Raw genomic sequence first — 21,669 nt, 5'->3', positions numbered from 1 at the left:
TATTCTAAGTGGAGGCCTCATGGGGCTCCCTGACCACACTGCCCTGGCTCACTGTGGTGGCAGGCAACTCTTCCCCCAAGGCCACTCAGAGAGCCCATCCCTGTAGATTCTAGCAGAAACTCTTCTCCCACCTCCGCCTGATGTCTGCTCGGAACCCAGGGTCCAGTCATTTGGAAGAGAAGCAAACATTCCTCCTGTGTTGTATACTCCTGATGTGTTATACACCTTCCCCAACTTCCAACCTGGGCAACACAATGAGCCGCTTTCTTCCATTAATGTGGGAATTTTGTTAGACTCAGACTTTTCTTCACTGGCACTAGACAAACAACTTCCTTGGTCCTCTCTGCCATCCTGCCACACAGCCCAGGGTGTCTCATCCCTTCTATTGGCAGAGATTTAATGGATCTGAAGTTCAGTGAATCAGAAATCAAAAGACAAAAGAAGAGACGCTGATGGATTGTGCTCTGCAGAGACAATGGGCTTTCTGGCCAAGTTTCTGTCTTGCTCTTTCCTGATGTATCAGCCTGAGGTCCCCCAGCCAGTACTGGCCTCTGCCTTGGCTCTTAAGTTGCTCTCAGAGCCAGTGGCAGCCTTCCCTCTGGGGGACGTGCCAGGTTCCATCCCGTGTGTTGGCATGGGACCCTGGGGGGCAGATGGGTATAAGAATATGAAGCATGTATGAGTGTGTGTGCAGGGGCCATGTGGAAGGTCTCCATGCATGAGTCCGTATGAATAACGGATGTGGTAGGTGGGTGAACATGCATATGCATGAATGGGGGTTCGTTGTGTGTTTATTACTGGGTATGTAGGAAAATTGAGGGTATTTGAATATGTGGGTAATGAATGAACCTTTAGTGTTACATGAGAGCTTGAGTGTATTTGGATGATGCGGATACATGCACTAACATGTTTGGGAATTCTTGGCATGGATGTGGATGGGGTGTTGGTGTGTTTGTGTTCGTGAGTGGGGATTCTGGGTAAATGATAATGGTGTGTATGTGAACGAGTGTGTTACAACAGAGGTATTGGGTGTGTTGGCGTTTATACATCACACAGCTGTATATGAGAGTGTTGGTATTTTTGAGGCAGGATTTAGAAATGTGTGTGTGTGTGGGAGGGTGCCTAGGTGTCTCAGTTGGTTAAGTGTCCGACTTCAACTCTGGTCATGATCTCACCGTTCGTGAGTTCAAGCCCTGTGTCGGTTTCTGTGCTGCCAGCTGAGACCCTGCAGCCTGCTTCAGATTCTGTGTCTCTGTCTCTTTCTCGCCCCTCCCTGGCTTGTGCTCCATTTCTCTCTCTGTAAAATAAATAAACATTAAAAAATTTTTTTTAAATGGTGGAATGCTCAATTAAAAAAAGAAATGTGTATGTGTGAATTGGTAGATAAGTGTAAGTATAACGAGTGAATGTGTATATTGCTATGCAAGAATACATATGCTAAGTCAGCATAATTGATAACTTGGATCCATGGTTCTTCAAGTGTCCATCAAGAGAATTCAGAGGTCCTGTGAACTTGAGTGGGAAAAAATATTAAATCTTTACTTTTACTAACTTCTAACCAAAATATGGCATTTCTTCCAATATAGACAACAATCCACAGTAGTATTACAGTGTCTCTGATTTTATTACCAATAGAAATCACAGATATTTTCATCTCATTTTATAGTTTTTGCAGGTATATCAAAATATCACTTATAGTCGCTACTTTAGTTGTGAGATCCATCATTAGATTTTATTTAAAGCTTGAATAAGGAAGCACACATATTACCAATCCACAGATTGTGTTAAGAATGCTTTGAAAATTGAACTTTAATGTAATTGTTTTCCGTTGTACTTCTGTGTATTTCATTTTATGCATTCAAAAACATTTTTCCGAGGGGGTTCATGAGTTTCATCAAACTGCCAAAGGGGCCCATGGCACAAAAGCCCATTACTCAGATGCTATGTGTAGATGTGGTCGGCAGATCAATGAGTGGGGCCCTTGTGTGTGAGAGAGTATGTGATTATGCCTTGGAATGTAGGGGTTTACGTGACTTGCAGGCATTAGGAGTGTGGGTGAGGGAACAGAGATAGGTTTACGATCCAATCCCCAGAACCAGATTCTTCCCTTTTCCCCAGGGAAACCCAGGGAGTCTGTGGTGGTGGAGTAAAGGGATGGGGAGTGTGCTGTCCAGAGGGAATGTGAGCTGAATTCTAAACCTTTCCCTGTGAACATGGACTTACTCCAAAGCCCTTTTATGCAATTATTATTGGCAGAAAGTAAATTCATTCTCTGAATGCTGGCTTCCTTGCTGAACATAGGTGGGGTGACATTTCTCACCTGATTCATGGAAACCCTTTCCCTGTCCCTGCAGACAACTTTAGGTCTCTTTGGCCAAAGGTGCTTGGGCCTCACCACTGACCTGTTATTTTGCTTGTTTATCTCCAGACACATTAAAACCCACCCTGACCTAACATACATAGCCCTCTTTGGCTTAGCTAAACACATCCCACTCTCCACTCCCTGGCCTGGCACATGCCCCTAGGCCTTTCTTCACATGACATCACCTCAACTCGATCACCTCCCTGCTCTGCTTCCTGGCTGGGGTGTCTGCCAGCTGGTCTCAGCCAGAGGACAGCTATAAAGTTCTCCTGAAAAATAGCTTTTTTGAGCAAAGGGGAGGAGGGGGAAGAGGAGAAGGTGAAACAGGATGGGGAGGAGAAGGGAGGGACGAGGACTGCATTCTGGGGCTTCCTGCTCAAAGGGTCCAGCCCCAGAGTGATGGCTGTCAGAGTCAGAATCCCTGGAAGGCTGCTCTTTCCCTGATATTTTTTTTAAAAAGTTGATTTTTGATTGATACTGATAATGCTTTCATCCTGGAATTTATTTGTCATTGACCTCTGAAGTGAGAGTCAGAGCTCTTCTCCTTCTCTGGACTTTTAATCCACACCCTTCCTCCATGTGAGATGCTCTCAAATTCTCCCAAAGGGTAGACAGTGGACATTCCCATAAGCCTCTGGAGAAGCGGAAGCTCTTCACCTTTGTTAAATCAGGTCTCACAAGGCTTCCTCAAAAGCTGTTGTAACCCCAAATCCCTGCTGCTTCAGTGTAAGCCTCTTGATTGGCCTCTGGAGGAAGAAGGGCAAAGCTGTATGATCTCTGAGTTTTGAGAGCTAGCAGCCAGCCTCTTTTGAAAGAAGCCAAGTAGCCGGACGGCCCGGGAGCAGCCCTGGGACATGACCTTGAGAGGTCTCTGGAGCCTAAAGTGGTCTGTGCTCACCTGTGTGGTGGGGAGAGAAGTGATCTCTGAATAGACACACAATTTGGCTGCCTCTGTGTTTGTGGCCTTTGTAGGAGTGGATATTCTATGACCTAAACTATGAGACAGCTTGGGTGAGGATCCCCAGGTGGCCAAACACAGCAATGCTTCAGGCCTCTGGAAATAATCTTTTATAGGAGCAATAACCAGAAATAAATCCAGAAGGGACCTCACTGACTATGAGAAGCAATGAGTCATGCTGTTCTTTATTGCATACAAAATTCTCCTCAGACTGAGATGTTTTCTGGAATCAAAAAAAGGATCTTTCTTGGGGACAAGCATGCAACCCGGTCTTGTCCTCTACATCTTCTCAGGTAGCTTGCAGCCTACCTGGATGCACTGGTTTGATTCACAAACCCTTTGGTCTGTTCCACATAAACTGTGAGGTTGATAAACTCTGAGCGAGTCACTTGAAGCCAAGCCTATGTCCTCAATTTATGTATCCATCTCAGGGCTGAGCTGGAGAAGACCTGAGTTCTTCAACCACTGCTTTCATCCCCATCAGGTGCTGCTGGTTAGAAAGTATTCTTTGTGTCCTTGTTACGGAAAATTCCATTTAGAAGTCCTAGTGAGTTCTCTGAGAATCCCATCTCAGGTTTGAGAGGACAACTCTTGTTGAATGGTCCTCACTCAAAGTCTGACATTCAGTGAGACAGGAGATGAGGCTCCTCAGTTTCTGATAGTCCTACTTTGGGCAGGTAAAAATGGTTGGAAGGTAATTAAAGAGAGTCAAGATCTGTAGGATGGTTGCCCAGCTGCCCAGGGCTATGCTAAGGGCACCACTGGTGGCTTTTGTTGTTTCCCCATCAAAGGCATGTTTGTATTTGTGTTCTCACTTACCGAGACAAAATATAATCTTGTTGTTTTTTTTTTTTAATTTTTTTTTCAACGTTTTTTATTTATTTTTGGGACAGAGAGAGACAGAGCATGAACGGGGGAGGGGCAGAGAGAGAGGGAGACACAGAATCGGAAACAGGATCCAGGCTCTGAGCCATCAGCCCAGAGCCTGACGTGGGGCTCGAACTCCCGGACTGCGAGATCGTGACCTGGCTGAAGTCGGACGCTTAACCGACTGCGCCACCCAGGCGCCCCTAATCTTGTATTTTTGAACATGAGTCTCTTTGTGTTCACCTGTCTGCACCCGTGTTGGGATAGCCCCCCAAAACTCTTAGGAATGAGCTGCAGGAGGAGACATAAGCTAAGCAGAGGTTATAAATGTAAGGTGGAAATCTCCCCATCCTGAATTTGTCCAGGCCCTCATTTCTACAGCTGGGCTGAAATACAGTCATCTTTTGCATCAAGGCAAGAGGCATTCACCTACCCACCACCTCCATGCTGTTCCTTTCTCGCTTACAAGGTATTCCATGTCAGTTAGTTAAACACAGGCTCATGGGCTTCTACTAACCAGATGGACACTTATTATTTGCATTACTCTGGCAAATTATTCAAACTTTCCAAGCTTTAGCTTCATCTTTTCTACAATGGGGATAACAGTACCTTTGTCACATTATTGTTACCAAAATTGGGATAAGCCTGATAAGACAATTAGCCAGAACTGACCCTTGTTAGTAGTGCATACATATCATTAGTGGTGGTGTTACTGTTATTGTGCTCATTCTCTTGGTTCTCAATCCTTTGTGCCACTGACTTTGTGGATTTCCTTTAGGCATTTGTCCATTCTCCAGACCCGTCTTCTCTGAGGGGGAAATTTGTAGAGACAGGAGCAGCATGGGATCCCAACTGGTCATCTGTGGAAATGATTACAGTGTGCCTTGACATTTATCCCATCAGCCCTTGCAGTGGTCAGGGACGCCTGAAAAGTTGCCCTCCACTTTGAGCAGCTTCTTGTGGGCTCCTCAGAATGCTGCCAGAGCAATGGCACCTACTATGAAAAAGGTTGGGAAGCACCTGAGTTAGAGAATGTTGGCTCCAAGACCAGAAAATGCTCATACCAGGCAAAAATTATGGTCCATACATCCTGAGCAGTGCTCAGTGTCTCGTGAGAGGGGCCTTTTTGTAGTCTTCTGGAGTGGAAGACTCATGGATGTTTGTGATAGGGGAAGGGGAAGATGGGCAGCTTAGAGATGCTGGGCAGAATTCTCCCCCCTTGAACTTAGATGCTGGAGTGTCCTGATAGCAGGTATTTCTAGATTCTTGAATGGTCTCCCCTCATTTTTTCTCATATTCTTCTTGTTCCATTAAAGCTTCCTTGCAGATAAACCATCCTTTCTTCGTTTTTAAAAACGTGGGGAATCCTGAGTCTAAGCGGCTTATTTCCTCTCAGATTACTTACCAGTGCTTGTAGGTGGCCTTAGGTTCCTGAGAAACATCTCTCACTACAAGCCTTTTCAGGATCTTGTGAGAACATCCTTAATGCCTGAAACCCCCTCTGCTGAGTGTTACTGACCTTATGTGAAAAGAGATGTCAAGCAAATCTCCTGCTAGTCACACATGATTTGATGCGGACAAAGAAACCACAAAGCAATCCTCCTCATTGACCTGGTGGACATCTCTCTCTCGGTGCAGCAAAGCTGGACACGGAGGGGATGTGGTCAGAGGTCCCTGTGTCTTACATGTCCCTCCTCTTTACTCGGAGAGTCTTCAAGAAAAATCTTCTGGGGTGAAGCTTCAGTCAGAGTAAAGAGGGTCCCCAGATCTCCATCTCTTAGCCATTAGGAAAACAAGACTTCGCAGATAAAAAAAAAAAAATCCAAACTTAAAACCAAAGAGGAGTGACCCAAAATGTAAGAACTAATCACCAAATTGGAGTGAGGGAAGAAGAGGCTTGAGGCATAGAATAAAGGATTTTAGGTTTAAAGAAAGAAGGACTTTGCACAGTTGGTGACAACCTTCTGGAACTCCTTATCCCATGGGTTGGCTTGAATTGAAAATTTAAAGATGTTGCAGAAACCAGTGAACTTTACAAGGTCATTAAAAGAGTTGTTCTGAAGTCAGCATTTATTTAATATCTTCTATTTCTCAGGCACTTTACTAGGTACTTAATGGTCTTTGGTTTCATTTTCACAAGAATTCTGTAAGTTAGGGACCATTGCTATTCCCATTTTATAAATAGGACTCATACTGGTTAAAGAACATATCTAATTGAGATGCATCCTGGTAATCAAACTTGTACTTGTCCAGCTGCAAAGCCTGTGGTACGTCTAGCTATTCTGTTTTTCTAAGGCAGACAAAAATATACGGAGCATTTGCTTACCTATGTAGGTTGAGATTAGGTAAGAGGGCAAGATTGGCTTTCAATTATTCATGCTTGCATGCATTCCTGTGTTCATTCCCTTAATCAGTATTTAACTATTCTGTTCTGGGCACTGTGATCTTGGTCATAACATGTCCCTTGGGTCTTTAGTTTAAAATAAGCCACTAGGGTAATACCAAGTATAAGGAGATATTTTGCTTCCATGACTCACATCAAAGTAGTACAAAGAGACAGATACAAAGAGCCAGAAGTCCTTGTGTCCTAGCATGGTTTTTCTGTGGCCAAAGATTACTTAACAGTTATCTGTCCCAGGAGCTGATAACCTACTTTTCCAAGCCCTACTGTCCCTAAAACAATCATTTGCATATAAATGCATAAGCCATGTCCTTTGTCTAGTAAGGAGCATGAACTATATGAGAGCCAAGCGAGGCTGATAGTTCTGTTCATGTTTTAGACCTCATCTCCTTACTCCTCTTCAAGGACATTTCTCCAGGAACCATCATCTCTTTCTCATGAAGTATGATTTTTCTCCTCCTTTCTGGATCATTTTTATCAGCATTTGTACATGCCACAATTTCTCCCATATTAAGAAAAAAAGCAAAAACAACCTCCTTTGACCCCGTTTTTCTCACCACTTCACTGAAATCTCTTATCAAGATCACTCTAAATGTGATGGCCATTCCTCACTCCTCACGCTAGTTGACCTATCAACGGCAACCTTCGACCCAGTCAGTTCCTCCTTTGAAACACTGTCTTCACGTGGCTTCCAGGATACCATAGTCATTAGTTTTCCTTTAAATTTTCTGGCTGCTTTGTCTGAAATCACTTTTGTTGGTTCTTTTGCATGTACTCAAACTCTCAATGTTGGAGTGCATCAGGACTCAGTCCTCAGGGTTCTTTGCCTTGGAGCTCATCCACCTCTGTGTCTGGATGCATTGAGGATATCACCCTCAAGATGCATTCTCTCCCTTCTGCTCCAGACCCATATGTCCCCTGTCTACCTGACCTGCTGAAACTGTTACAGGCATCGCAAACTAACATGTCCAAACTTGAGCTCCTGCTCCTCCTTCCTAAGCCATCCTCTCCTACACATCCTGCATCTCTGTTTATGACGACTCCATTCCTCCCATTGTCCCAGCTCAGTCTTGGTGACATCTGTGACCCTCTCTGCTCTCTCACTCACCATGTCTCATTTGTGAAAAAAAATCCTCTCCTACTTTCAAAATACACCCAGAGTTCCACCACTTTTGGCCACTTCCACTGTCACTACCTCGGTCCAAGCTGCCATTACCTCTTGCCTGTAACACTGCATTAGCTTCCCAATCATGTTCGCTGTTTCTGCTTTTGGTCTCTCAAGCTGTATTTTCAACACAGCAGTCTGAGTGATCCTGCTAAAAGCACTCTGATACTTCCTGTGTCCCCCCAGGGTAAGAGCCCAAAGTGCTCACATTGACCAGAGAGCCCAGTATGACCTGACTTCCCATTTCCTCTGTGACCTCAGCTCCTTCTATTAACTGTGTTCTGGCCACACTGATCTAGATGTTTCTTTGACACACAAAGCACAGTCCTGCTTCAGGCCCTTTGCACTTGCTTTTCTCTGCATAGAATGTTCTTTCCCCAGCTACCACATGGCCAGCCCCCTCACTTCCTTTTAGGTCTTTACTCAAATGTCACTTGGTCCAATAACGTTTTTTTTTAGGCCCAAATCTCAAATTTCATCTTCCACCCCTAGATTTATGTATCTCCTTTCCATCTTTTTTTCCCCTCCAAATAACAGTATCTACTACAATGTATTTTATGAAGTTATCTTGTTTATTGTTGACCTCTTCCAATAGAATGTAAACCCAGTGAGGACAGGAAGTTTTGATGGTTCTATTTAGTGCTGTAGTTCAGCATTTAGAAGAGTACCTAGCATACAGTCTGCTTTCAAAAGTAGTATGTGGATAAATTGGATAGTGAGAAAAGGAAGAAAGCTTAGGCCTGAGAAACTGCCTAGTTCACAAAAGAAACCTGAAAAACACCAAAATAGATCAAAAGCCACTTTTAAAACCTTAACACTAGGATATTACCTAATACTAGGTCTTATAGCTCTGAATCTTATCCATAAAGTGCTTAATAAAGTAAAATATTTGCTATTCTCTTCTGGGGACTGGGAGGGGAAAATTGCAAATATTGCAAAAGTATAAGGTGAAGGCCAATGATAAATTAACTAGGATATTGCTTATCACGCTTTAATATCAGCAATACTAAAACACAATGCAAGCCTGGAGTCAGATGTCATAACGGGCTTTCATCCACCCAAGCTTTCTCTAGCGGCAGTTTCCTTCTGCTTCCTCTTCTGTGAAACGTGGGCACATGTTTAGGTGATAAACGCTTCTCAGCAACTTACACAGGAATCCTGTCTGTGGGATAGTGTGTTACAATAAGGTGATAGAGCCTAAGGTTGCACAGAGTGCAGGGACTGATTGGTCTTCCTAAGGGTGAGTTTCACATCAAACAGTAGACCCATGTGCCAGCAGATCTGAGAAATGGGTGCTAACTGCAAGGACCTTCCAGTAGCAAGGCGAACCTCGCATGGGGAGGTGGGAGTGTGGATGGTGAGAAAAAAGAAGGCTACAAATGGAAGCAAGTTGTTTCAAGGGTGCAGAAGGGCCTTGATGCCCAGGCTTTGCACTCAAAGTTGCCCCTACTTGGCCCCACACCATGTAGCTGACAGTCAACAAAGGTATTGCAAGTCCCTTACCAGCCATGGTCTATACCTCCCAAGTCTGCTGTCCACACTGGCTCTGGTCAGCTCATGATTCTGGTCACTCCCACACAGTGTGACAGTTGCTGACAGTCCTGATTTCTTGGTTGCCACATAAGGACCCTCAGTCAGACTCTGTGGCTGATCTTCCCACCCTTGCTCCCTGAACATAAGAGAGTCTAGCACTGCATCCCCAGCCCCAGAGCCCAGATCCCCGCACGTGAAAGGTGATTGTCTAGTAGGGCTGTGTGCACACTTTTGGCAGGGAGTGTATAACTCTGGCAGCCAGGGTCACCTCCTCAACCAGCATCCCCTTGTTCTCTGTCTAATTCAACAAACTCCATGGCAACGCGGGCCCTGCACAGCTTACCTGACCTTCCCCGACCTCACTGTTAACAGCACTCTCACTTAGCTGAGTGTGCTGTGAGCCTCCCTCTCTTCCCGTGGCCTCCTCTGATTTTCTGCATCGCCCTGCGGTGAGTGGGGGTAGCCTCTATTGGACAGGAGGATCGAGGAGGGAAATAGAGGGCGAGATTCAAGGCTGCGGGTGAAGGAGCAGGGAGCTAGTTTCTGTTCTTACCTGGGATCTGTTCTAGAAGGTGACAGTTCAAGTGGAAAAACTGGCTCACTGTTGACTCTTGCACTCCATGAGAATATGTCATAATGCATGTTCTAAGATTTGTTTTAGTTTTGGGCACAGTGGATTGATGCTCATGTCGCTCAGGATGATTTCTGACAGCTAATTGTGAAGATACATCCTCTATCCCTCCTGACCCATGACCTACGGGGATACTTACATGGGGATTTGGGGACCTTTCTTGCCAAACTAAGGCTTCTCTGGCCATGACAAATATCCATAATGTGCTATTTGGAAGATTATAATCAGCCATTTCATAGTCCCACTGATTTATGCTGGGCTTTTTATCATTGTTCTTTCTTATGATAAATATTCTTTTTGTTGTTTTACTATCGTTTTTATTCTTATTTTATATTTGTAGAGCACTAGACAGTTTTTGAAGCACTTTCTCATATGCCTTCCCATTTGGCTGTCCCGGAGCTCCTACAAGGAAGTCAGGGAAGGTCCCGATGATGGTTGAGGGTCATGTGTCTTCCTGAAGGCGGTCACAGCAGAGTGCCAATAGGTAACGGTCCTGGGAGATGTAACGGTCCATGGAGGCTTCTGGATCCATGTCAAAGGCTTTCCCACTAGCCCATACTGTCTCCATCCGATGGTGTGCCTTTGCTGTCCTTCAAGAGGAGGTTTGACCTGTAGAACGCGTGAATGCGAGAAATAAGGGCACGAGTGACAACAAGGCTCTGCGGTCCGACATGTGCCGTGCAGGCTGGTGTCAGGGAGTGCTGGTGTCACCCCATCCCTTACTCCTTTCTCTTGAACAACCGCCCCTCAACAGAATCAACCTCTCCCGCCTCTGTTCTCCTGTACCATGTAATTCGAAAGTGCTAAGAAAACGCTTATAAGATTGTAGTACAGATTGGTGTAAAAGGGTGGCTTGGCTGAGACTAGAATATGACAACTTGGAGGTTAAGCAACACTCCCCTGGAGGCCTTCTCTGTGCTCTGGGCAGAAAAAAATCACTCCAACTGTCACAAAATGTTCAGAGACTCGGTTACAGGTGTCAGGCAACATCCTGTGATTTCCCTGGGGCCTGGGGCCTCTGTGGGAAATAACCTGAACCTTTGCTTTAGTTGGATTTCAGAGCTTCATAGATATATCTGAGGGACTGAATGGGGGGGTGAGGGAGGATGGGAGAAAAGAACGAGAACAGAGAACCTATAGAAAGAGATCTCCATAAGTGAATAACGAGCCTGGGAAGGCAAGCTGGGCTCGGCCACAGGGTCTGAGGACTGGAGAGACAGGAGACCCTGGTGCAGAGCGAGGCTGCTTGGAAACCACCCCTCCCTCCCCCGTGAAGCTCTGGGCCTTTCAGGAGAAGGGAGCAAGCAGGAGCCCTGTGTGGTTGCGTGTGCCCTCCCTCTGCTGTGGGTCCCCCGTGAAGGGTCTGGGCCCATTTCCCCAACTGGCTGTAGACAGGCAATCATTGGAGTGCAGTGGAAGGAGACGTTAAGGAACCTTGTAACTACACTGCTGAAGAATGCTGTCCTAGGACTACCCAAACCTGTGTGCCAGCCAGTGACTCAGTGGGGCCACCAGCATGCCTGATATGTGAAACACCCCAGCTCTTTAGGGGTACCCCACAAAGACATCCAAAGTAAGGAAGACAGGCTTGGTGGATATGCGGCAGACTCTTACCAAGGCGGGATGTAAGACGTGCACCACGGATGGCTGGGGAGCCCAGGACAGAGGAGTCAGCTGGCACCGCTTCTCCGTCATTGGCTCTGAGGCTTGCGAGCAGGAAGCAGGTCTTCCTCATCTTTGGAAGATGCTTAGTGATGACTAACGGTACTTGTATCCGGAGGTTAAGAGCCTCTTCCTAGCCTAGGTGTTGTTTGGTTTCATTAGTTCATTTCTTTTCATTGTGGTAAAATATTTAAAATTCATCATTTTAACCACTGGGAAGTGTGTAGTTCAGTGGTGTTGAGGACACTCACACTGTTGTGCAGGCATCACCACCATCGGTCCACAGAGCTCTTTCCATTTTGCAAAGCTGATGTTCTGTGCCTGTTAAAAACTGCCCATCTTCCTCCCCAGGTCCCAGCAGCCGCTCTTGTCCCTTTTGTCTGGATGCATTTGACTACTCTGCATACCTCATCTCAGTGGAATTATGCAGTGTCTGTCCTTCTGTGACTGTCTTACGCCACCCAGTACAATGTCTTTGAGGTTCACCCAGGTTGTGAACCTGGGTGAGTTTCACCCAGGTATTTGTCAGGATGGCCATCCTTTTTTTTTTTTAAATTAAGCATTTAAAAACAAAATATTTATTTATTTTTGAGGGAGAGAGAGACAATGTGAGCAGGGGAGGGGCAGAGAGAGAGAGAGACACAGAATCTGAAGCAGGCTCCAGGCTCTGAGCTCCAAGCTGTCAGCACAGAGCCCAACGCGGGGTTTGTACCCGTAAACTGTGAGATCGTGACCTGAGCGGAAGTCAGATGCTTAACCAATGGAGCCACCCAGGGGCCCCAGGATGTCCGTCCTTTCTAGGGCAAAATACTATTCCATTGTATGTATATGCCATAGTTTATTTATCCAGTCACATCACGTGGGTTGCTTCTGCCTGTTGGTGGATAATGCTGCCACCAACATGGGTGTATACATATCTTCCTCTGTGTTGTTTTGCACATTGCTTCTCATGCCCCCCCCACCTTCACCCTCTCAGCTGCTCCACCTGACTGACTCTTAGCCATCCATCCTCTCTCACCCTACAAGTCACTTCCTCCAGGGAACCTTCCTTGATTCTGTAGACCAATTTAGTTGCCCCTGGCCAGGTTCCCACAGCACAGTTCATTGTCACTGCCTGTTTGTCTTTCCCATTAGCCCGTCAACTTTCTGTCCAGCTCACCATTGTATCCCTAAGACCTAGCTTGGTGCCTGGACCAGAAGAACCCTAGGAGAACTCTGGAATGTAAGAGCACATCCGGCCAGCCAGGCGGGGACGTGTGCTCAGGGCGCTTCTCCCTCTCTGACTGGGGTTCCTTCTCTAGGTGTTTGAGGAGCGCTCAGTATGTGCTAAGCCCTACAGTAAGCCCTGGGGACACGCACAAGCTGTGTGAGCTATGTCCCCCAAATTCCCTGGGGGGCTCCGGGCCCAGTGAGGAGACAAGAGCTGGAGCTGGGGAAGAGCGTGAGGCAGAATGCAATGAGGCAGCAAAATGAGTGCCAGAAGCAGGCTCAGGAAACGGAGAATGTGCTGCTTTCCCAGGGCTGCTTAGCAAATTGTCACCAACTTGGAGTCTTAAAACAATGCACATTTATTCTCGTACATTTCCGGAAGCCAGAACTCTAAAGTCAAGACGGTTGGTATGGCTGCCTTCATTCTGGAGTCCTGGGGGGGGGGGGGGGGGGGGACTCGTTTCCCTTGCACCCGGAGGCTGCCTGCCCTCCTTGGCTCACCTCTCCCTCCTCCACCTTCACAGCGCGTCACTGCGGCCTCTGGCTCTGTCCTCACTCCTCGTTCTTCCTGCATCCCTCTCTTATAAGGACTGTGTGGTTGCAGTGGTCCCGGCCAGAAAATCCATTGGCACCTCCCCATGCAAGGTCCTTGACGTAAGCACATCTACACAGTCCTGCAAAGAAAGGGACCATAGTCGTGTGAGGGGGGGTGGGGGGAGGGAGTAGGGCACAGACAGGGGCCGTTATTCCTTCTGCTGCAGGAAATTTCACATGATCCACACAAGTGAGGGCAGACGTTACTGAGGTTATACTTTGCAGGAGTGGGAAGGTTTAGGAAGGCTGGGGGAAGGGGGACAGGGACTCTTCCGGTGCAGGAGGGGTGCAAAGAATGTGTAGCTTAGGGGTAGAGCGGTGAGGCCCTGGCTGGTTGGGAGCAAAGGGTTTTGTGTGGGTGAAGCAAGTCCAGGGGGATGTTGGGGATGTTTGTCCAGACTTCTGAGGGCCCTGGCTGCCAGGCAGAGCCATCTGGCCTCACTCAGAAGACCATAAATACTCCTTGGCAGTTTCCGTGTAGGAGTTCTGCACACTCTCGGCTAGGTCTGCTCTGGATCACCTCCCAGCATCCTCTTTTACATGCTTTTTAACGAGCACTAAGATGGCAGTGGAATAAATCTCCTCAGACCCTTATGTGAGCATTTTAGTTGCCATTCCCAGCAGCCCTCAGTAACAGCAAGTAAATAAAAGGGATGCCCAGGAGCTGGAGGACCTTAAGAAGGGGAGGAGTGCTCAGTCCTGAGGTTTGGCACCTGGGACTGGCTTTCACAAGAAAATGGTGTAGCCAGCTGTTTCTACAGAGCCCAGGAAAGGGGTCCTGCTCCCCTCCCCCCAGGATGTACCTTTGCATTCCTATCCCATCAGCATACTGGATAACAGGACCAGCTTGGGTTGGAGGGTGTGTGTCTTATTTTTGCTATAATTTCCCTTTCCCTGTTCTCAAACTAGGCATAGGACAATCTCAGTGCCTTTCGAAGCCAGGATCCCAGCTCCTGCACCATCTAGTGGGTTCTGGGTGAGAATGTGAGGTGCAGGCAGGTTGGGTCCTGGGCCAAGTCCTCAGAGTACCCTCTAGAACCCAGCTTCTGCTGTCCACCCCATCCTTCTTCAAGGACCAGCCAGATGCCCAGGGCCACTAGTCTGTCTGCTCTGATCCTTGAGCCCTGCTTATTTCTTACCTTGACCAGATTTCCAGTAATGCTAAGAATGCACATCGTTGTTTCTAGCCCTAGATTCTTTTCTAGCCAGGAGACTATCAACTTCCTGAAGGCTAAAAATAGAAAGGCAAATGCTCCCTGCAGCTGACCATATTCTGTACCTCCACAGTCCAGGGTGTAACCACCCAATCTGAATCCCTCAGTGTCTTTCTGGTTTAACCATCCCCTCCTGACTACTCGCACTGCTTCTCCCTTTGATCCTCTCCAGTTCTCATGAAGCAGCTGAAAACACAAGTCAGATCACACGATTCCCCTGCTCAAAACCCGCCAATGGCTTGTCCTCTTAGAGCAGAATCCAGCCTCCCCATCATAGCTTGCTAGGCCCTGCATCACTGGGCTCCTGTGGGTCCCCTTAATCCCACCTCCTCCTACCTTCCATTCCTGTGGGGGCTCCTTGCTGGTCCTGGGATACAGCACGGTTATCCCCACCTCCGACTCTTCTCACTACTCCCTCTCTGGACCGCACAACTTCCTTGAGATTTCAGAACGGCTCCTTCCCTCACTCCACTCAGCCTCTGCACAGAGGACTTTCCTGGCCACCCACATGTGAAATGGTGCTGCCTTCCACCTGGCACTTTTTGTCTTCAGGGAACTCACTGCCATGTGACATTTATTATGTGACCATGTATTTGTATCCCCTGTCTTCCTCCACTAGAAGGGAAGCTCTATGAAGGCTAGTTTTTGTCTTATTCATCACTGGGTCCTCAGTGCCTTGTACAGTGCCTGGCCCACAGCAGATATGCCATAAATATTTGTTGAATGAATAGATGAAATCATTTGCTTCATATATCGTGACTGAGGCTATTGCCTGCTGGGCATTATGATAGGTGAACAATGCTTATTCTCAGTGCCTGGGAGCTCACAGTCCTCTGAGCAATGATGAGGAAATAGATATAAATATATCTATTATCTACATTATCTACCTATGTCTGTGTATCTCTATATAACTTTCATAGGGTGTGATAGATGCTATAAATGAGGCATGCACAAAGTATCATGGAGCAAGTGAGATGACAGTGAATTTTCCCCCCAAGGTCCCAGGAGAGGGGCTTGGACTTGAGCTGGGCTGCCCACTCACCAGGTGAAGGGCTCCAAATCCTCCTCAGAACCAGCTAGATGCCCTCTAAGTCCTTAACATCACTGAGCCATCAAGATTAAAGTCACTCGGAGTTCTCAAGGATAACCATGCCTCAAGAGGTTCTGATACTGGGCCCCAGAGGTTGCCAGTGCGAGGGCCTCCCAGACCCTCTTCAGGAACCTCAGTGTAAGGGCCAATGTCTCTAGGACCTCAGCAGGGCAGGGCTCCCAAAGGGCCACCCTCTGCGTGTTGCCAAGACTTGAAGACTGACTGTTAGACCACTTGTGGTGGCCAATACTTGCTCAGAGGCCTTGCCCCCATCATGCAAAGAACTGTCCCAGTTGCACTGTTCTGGGTGCTGCAGGCTGGTGCACTGGATGCCAGAGTAGCCTGTCCTGGATGTGCGTGGCTGTGGAGGCTTCTCCAGGCTACCCCATGTCTCTTCCAAGAGTCCACAGGAGTGCACTTGTATATGTGCCACTGGTAGCATCGGTCATTCAGGGTAGGAGGCACCCCTACCTGGTGGCAATACGGCAGCTGCCAGGAAACAGTAATGCTACCATGTAGGCAACCGTACTTAGAAGGAGAAGGGATAAAGCATCAAAGGCCCCTCTGCCCCATCAACAAGGCTGTTCTCATGCAGCCTTGCTGATCCAGGGTGGACTCTGTAAACAGCACCAGCTCTGGAAGATGAATCATTGATAATCACCCTTACATTTTTTTCAGAGACTTTTATACACATTATGCAACTTGGTCCTCACAGCAGTCTTGTGAGGTAACAGGGCTGCGTGTTTGATCATGCTTTAAATAGTATTGTCCCCATTACATTTTATTATAGAAATTTCGGAATATGTGAAAAGGTCCACTGAATAAAATAAAAATCACATGTAATCCTACCATGCAAAGTATCTACTGCTAATGTGTTGGTGTATCTTCCATGAGGCTTCTTTCCTGAGGCATAAATGCAAAGATGGGCATCAACTTACAGATCATTCTATTCTAACAAAGTCCAGCTAAGATGGGCTCAAATTCCTATCTGATAGCGTTCAGAAGTATGTCTGAGGCTTATAGTCTTATGGTAAACTGTGGCTCTCAGCTACTGTCATCTCTGAATTTCTCTCCCAGTCGACCACAAGCTATCATTATTTCACACCATGACAATACGAATGTGGAACTCAATCCCTTCCCCATTTCCACTGCTCCCACTGCCCCGCCACACACAAAACCATCTACACTCAGCACCCTTGTGCATAGAAAAATGCCTTAGGGAGAAACGTTTAGGGAGACAGGAGGTCTTGGTAGCTGTACAAACAACTCCCCTAGGTTGTTCAATTGAATTTTCCCCTCTACTGTTCTCTCCTAATTTTCTTAAAAAAAATTTTTTTTTGAAGTTTATTTGTTTTGAGAGAGAGACAGAGCACAAGGGGGGAGGGGCAGAGAGAAGAGGAGAGACAGACTCCTAAGCAGGGTCCACACTGTCAGTGCAGAGCCCGACGTGGGCCTCCAACTCACCAACCATGAAATCATTACCTGAGCACCCCACACTTTATGTATCCCCACAGTTAGGGATAGCTTTTGTTGACTAGTCTCCATCTACCCTTCCCCAAGGGGGCACCTCAGTCTGCTAGGGAAGAAAGTTCCTTAGCCAAAAAAGTTTCCTCCTGTAGCCCCTGAGTTTTCTTAGTTGCAAGCCATGGAGACGGACTTAGGCAAAAAGTATAAAATGTATCAAAAAACAATCTGGGTATTTCACAGAATTGAGAGGGGGGAAATGCTAAAGAAAAATCTCAGAAAGGACAGAAACCAAATTATACTAAAATAATGGGTGGCAGAGAGGCCCCCACCACTTTGATAACTGGAGCATTTTCCAGTCTTTTTCAACCTTCTCAAGATTCAAATTCTGGGAAGAGCATCTGATTGGCCTAGATTGTTTCATCCGTTCATAATTTGGCCACGGAAAGGCAGGACGCTCGGCTTGGCAATCCTACCAAAACTGCACTCAGTACGGGGCACCTGGGTGGCTCAGTTGGTTAAGTGTCCCACTCTTGATTTCGGCTCAGGTCATGATTTCATGGTTCATGGGTTCAAGCCCAGCATCAGGCTCTGTGCTCACCCCATGGATTCTGTCTCCCTGTATCTCCACCCCTCCCCTGCTCATGTGCTCTTTCTCTCTCCCTCAAAATAAATAAACATTAAAAAAAAAAAACTACATTCAGTGTCAGACAAGCAGTTCTCTAGGGCAAATGGGATTGCTATGTATTACTTATAAGTGAAAGGACAGACACTTGACCATTGGCTCACTAGTCTCAGCAATCTATATTTTATCTACTAGTTTATTGGGGGAGGGGAACACCCTTTGATGCCTTACTCCCGTGTCCCTTGGATAACTCCCATCCATCCTTTTTCATTCAGTTCTCAGCTTGTACTTTTATTTTTGGAGACATCGTCCACAATCCCCAACCAAAGTATGGGTCAGGTCCCTCTATTATGTGTTTCCAGAGCACCTGAGGCATTCCTAGACAAACCTTGAGTCTTAATCTACAGGACCTACATCTACTGGTATGTAGATGGTGTAGCTAAAATATTGTGGATTGACTTATCTGCCATGAACAAAGTGTCTTCAGAAGACTTGCCTGGGGAAGAATAAAAGGAGGCAAAGGGAACTCGAATTGATCCCAGAGGGAAAAGACCCCTGATGGAGAAGGGAGTATATGGCCACTGGAATGAGCATCTCTCACACAAAAGAAACACAAACACCTACACATTCTGCCCTCCAATCACAAAGGACCAAACAATTGGAGAGGCGTCTATAGATAATTGCAGCTTGAAGTACTCAGCCCAACTGCGGGTGCTGTGGATTCCAGGAGGGTGGGCGGTGGGGAAGCCTTCAGCAGGAGCATTGCAACACTTCACCAGAACTCTGGGTGGAAGGTTTTGCCTTCATTGTCAGTCATTGGAAGAAAACCAGGAATGTGGGACATGGGGAGGGATGCATAGGCTCTGCCAAAGTCCAGTACCAAAAATAACAGAGTTAAATCTTATGGGATTAGCTAATTAAACTTGTTACTCTCTGTGTGTAGCACTTAAAAAATATGTGTAAATGGTCACCACCCAAGCTCACGGGATAGATCTTCTTAGATAAAATAACAACAACCAACATGTGCCAGCCATTGTGCTGAAGCACTTTGCTAAACCATCCCCCTTAAACCCCCTAGGGGATACCACAGCCTGGCTTGCTCAATGTCTACTGTACCTCCTTCTGTGATTGCTTCCTATATGTACTGTAGGACATGGGAAACTGAAAACTACATTTCCCAAATGCTTCATAGCTAGAGTCTAGATGTGATTTTGCTTATCCAATCAGATTTCTTGAAACTTGAATTCCTTGATGTGTGAGGTAGGGAGGTAATCCATTTCCTAATACAGATCCAGTTGGTCTAGTCCATTTGACCCTGGAATTAGCAGTTGTGAAGATGGCTTCCGGATTGCTACAGTTCAGACATTCCTTGGACCAGCAATTCTGGTGACTTCTGATTGTTAGGATTATATCTAAGGTGAAGTGTTCCTAAATTTAGCAGTTAAGACAGTGACCTCCTATTTCCTCAGCTTTATGACTGGCAAATGTAGTTCTCCTCTTACTGAGCCAGTAGGACAATTTTGGAACTTATTTGAAGAGGCTGAACCTAGAGCCTGCTCAACCCATCATTCAACAATTTTGTAAGCACGTAAGTCACTGCATTCAATCATTGCTTAAAATACCTGGTGTGTTTTATGTTATCTGCGTGAACCCTGATTAAGCCAAGCAGTATTGTTCCCATTTTGGGGATAAGAACACTGAAACAGAAAAGAGGAAAGTTACCTAATAAGTGTGGAACTGTGTTTTGAACTGAGGAAGTTTGCCTGGATTGAATACCTATCCATCACCATGCTATTCATTCATGCTTTCACCCACAATTAGCTGCTGGAGAACTGTATACCATGCAATATATTCATCTCTGAGGGTATTGCAGTAAAAAACAAAGTGGAAAAGTCTTACTTCTAACTCTCCTGACTTTTAATGGAAAGTAAGATAGTTATAAGTGCATTTAAATAGTGATACATTTTGCTACAGGCTTGCATTGGAAAGAAGCATGTAGCTTTTAAAAGCAGGCAGTCTGTATCAAAAAGCATGGTATTGTAAAAGAACTGGTTGCTGAAGGGATTCAATTCAAATTTTGGTTTACACATAATTCAGTCAAAATATTGGTAAGAATGAAAGAAGGAGGCTAAGGAAGAAAAGAAGGAAGGAGTGAGTTAGTAAATGGGTTGGCATCCTTTGCTGTCATGAAGTCCTTTGATCTTCCCTCTGGCTTGCCAACACCCCAGACCAGCAGCATTATGTGACTTCAGAGCCCCTGGATCCCATTTGGGACTCTACCCTATGGAAGAAGAAGAAGGTAAGTTTTGAGTAGGGGACTTGAAAGGGGATAGTGTCCCCCCCTCCGCCCCTGCCCACCGCTGGAAATTTCCTTCTAGTGCTGAGATGGAAGAAGTTGGTAGTTAGGTCATGTGAGACGTCTGATCACTGCTGACTGAGAAAGAAAACTCTGGAGAAGCTAAAGACTTTCCCAGTAGAGGCTTAATCTGCTGTTGGCAGAAGAAAGACTCCAGGGACATTAATGTCTGGTGATGCCACAGAAGCACTGGAGCCATAAATATGCCCCAGGAAGGAATTTTGATTCTAAGTTTCGAGACTGGGAGTGATTTGAAAGAAATGTACTCAAGGTTTGGGATAAAACCAGGGCAAGATAATCGATAATAGTGAATAATTAGTTACATGCCGGAACCCCCCAAAATTTCCTGGGGGATTAGGTTTTGTTTTCTATCAAGACTTAACACTTTTGGACTCTCCACACATCTCTTTGGCACTTATTTATTTAAATGGAGAATCATCTTTTATGAGAGCATGAGGCTAAGTGCCCAGATGTCCAGGCCACAGGTTTATCCCCAAGGTAACTCGAAGGCATTGGGTTCTAATTGCTGGCCAGGACCCAGGAAGAAATAAAGAATTTTGTGTGTGCTGGACTTGTGGTTCTAAATGTAAAAATGACAACAACATCGTGGATTTTGCAGAGAACTAAGGAAAAAATGACTCTAAGAAGAGATCTTGAGGCAAATGTGCACTTGGAAGATACTCAGGTTACACACATGCGCCAGGTGGATGGTTTCATTTGTTTTAAGGAAACAGGGATCTATGATCCTTTGCTGTCAATTCATCAGCTGGCACTTTGTCATTTCCAGACACTTGCTATATATCACCAAGGACCTTCTCCTTCAATCACTCAACTCAATTCAAAATGTACAGACATGATGAACACCTACTATCCATCAATAAAATATGTATTCGCTTCCTACTATGTGCTAGGTTTTGAGGAATACAAAAGATACATCAGTCAAATAACTGTTGCTGGCAAATTAAAATAAATGAAAGACTTGTAAGATAACTATTTCTCCTCTCCCCTTGCTGAGGGAGAATCATTCTTTTTTTTTCTTTTCTTTTCTTTTCTTTTCTTTTTTGTCCCACTGAAGTCAGACTCTGCCTTATGACTTTGACCAATAAAATGCAAGGGAAAGTGATGTGTGTCATTTCCAGACAGAAGTGTTAAGAGACACTTCTTGCTTTACCGTAGTCTCCTTTCCCTTGCTGTAATGACAGGCCATGTTCCGCTAACAGTCAGCCTGGTTCTGGGAGTAGAGCAATATAGAGCTGACTCCTAACTGTGCTGCACTAGACATGAATCTTGAATAAGAAATAACCTTTTGTTTTTGTAAGAAGCAGTGTTTTAAAATTCTTTGTTACCATAGCATAACTTAGCCTAATCTGACTTATACAAGACATCTCTATAAAATTAACATTTACTGGGGTGCCTGGGTGGCTCCGTCGGTTGAGCGTCCGACTTCGGCTCAGGTCATGATCTCACGGTCTGTGGGTTCGAGCCCCACGTTGGGCTCTGTGCTGACAGCTCAGAGCCTGGAGTCTGTTTCAGATTCT

Source organism: Prionailurus viverrinus, chromosome D1 (genome assembly GCF_022837055.1).
Source record: "Prionailurus viverrinus isolate Anna chromosome D1, UM_Priviv_1.0, whole genome shotgun sequence".
Lineage (NCBI taxonomy): Eukaryota > Metazoa > Chordata > Mammalia > Carnivora > Felidae > Prionailurus > Prionailurus viverrinus.
The sequence above is the reverse complement of the archived record's forward strand: the minus strand, read 5'-3'. Positions refer to the sequence as shown.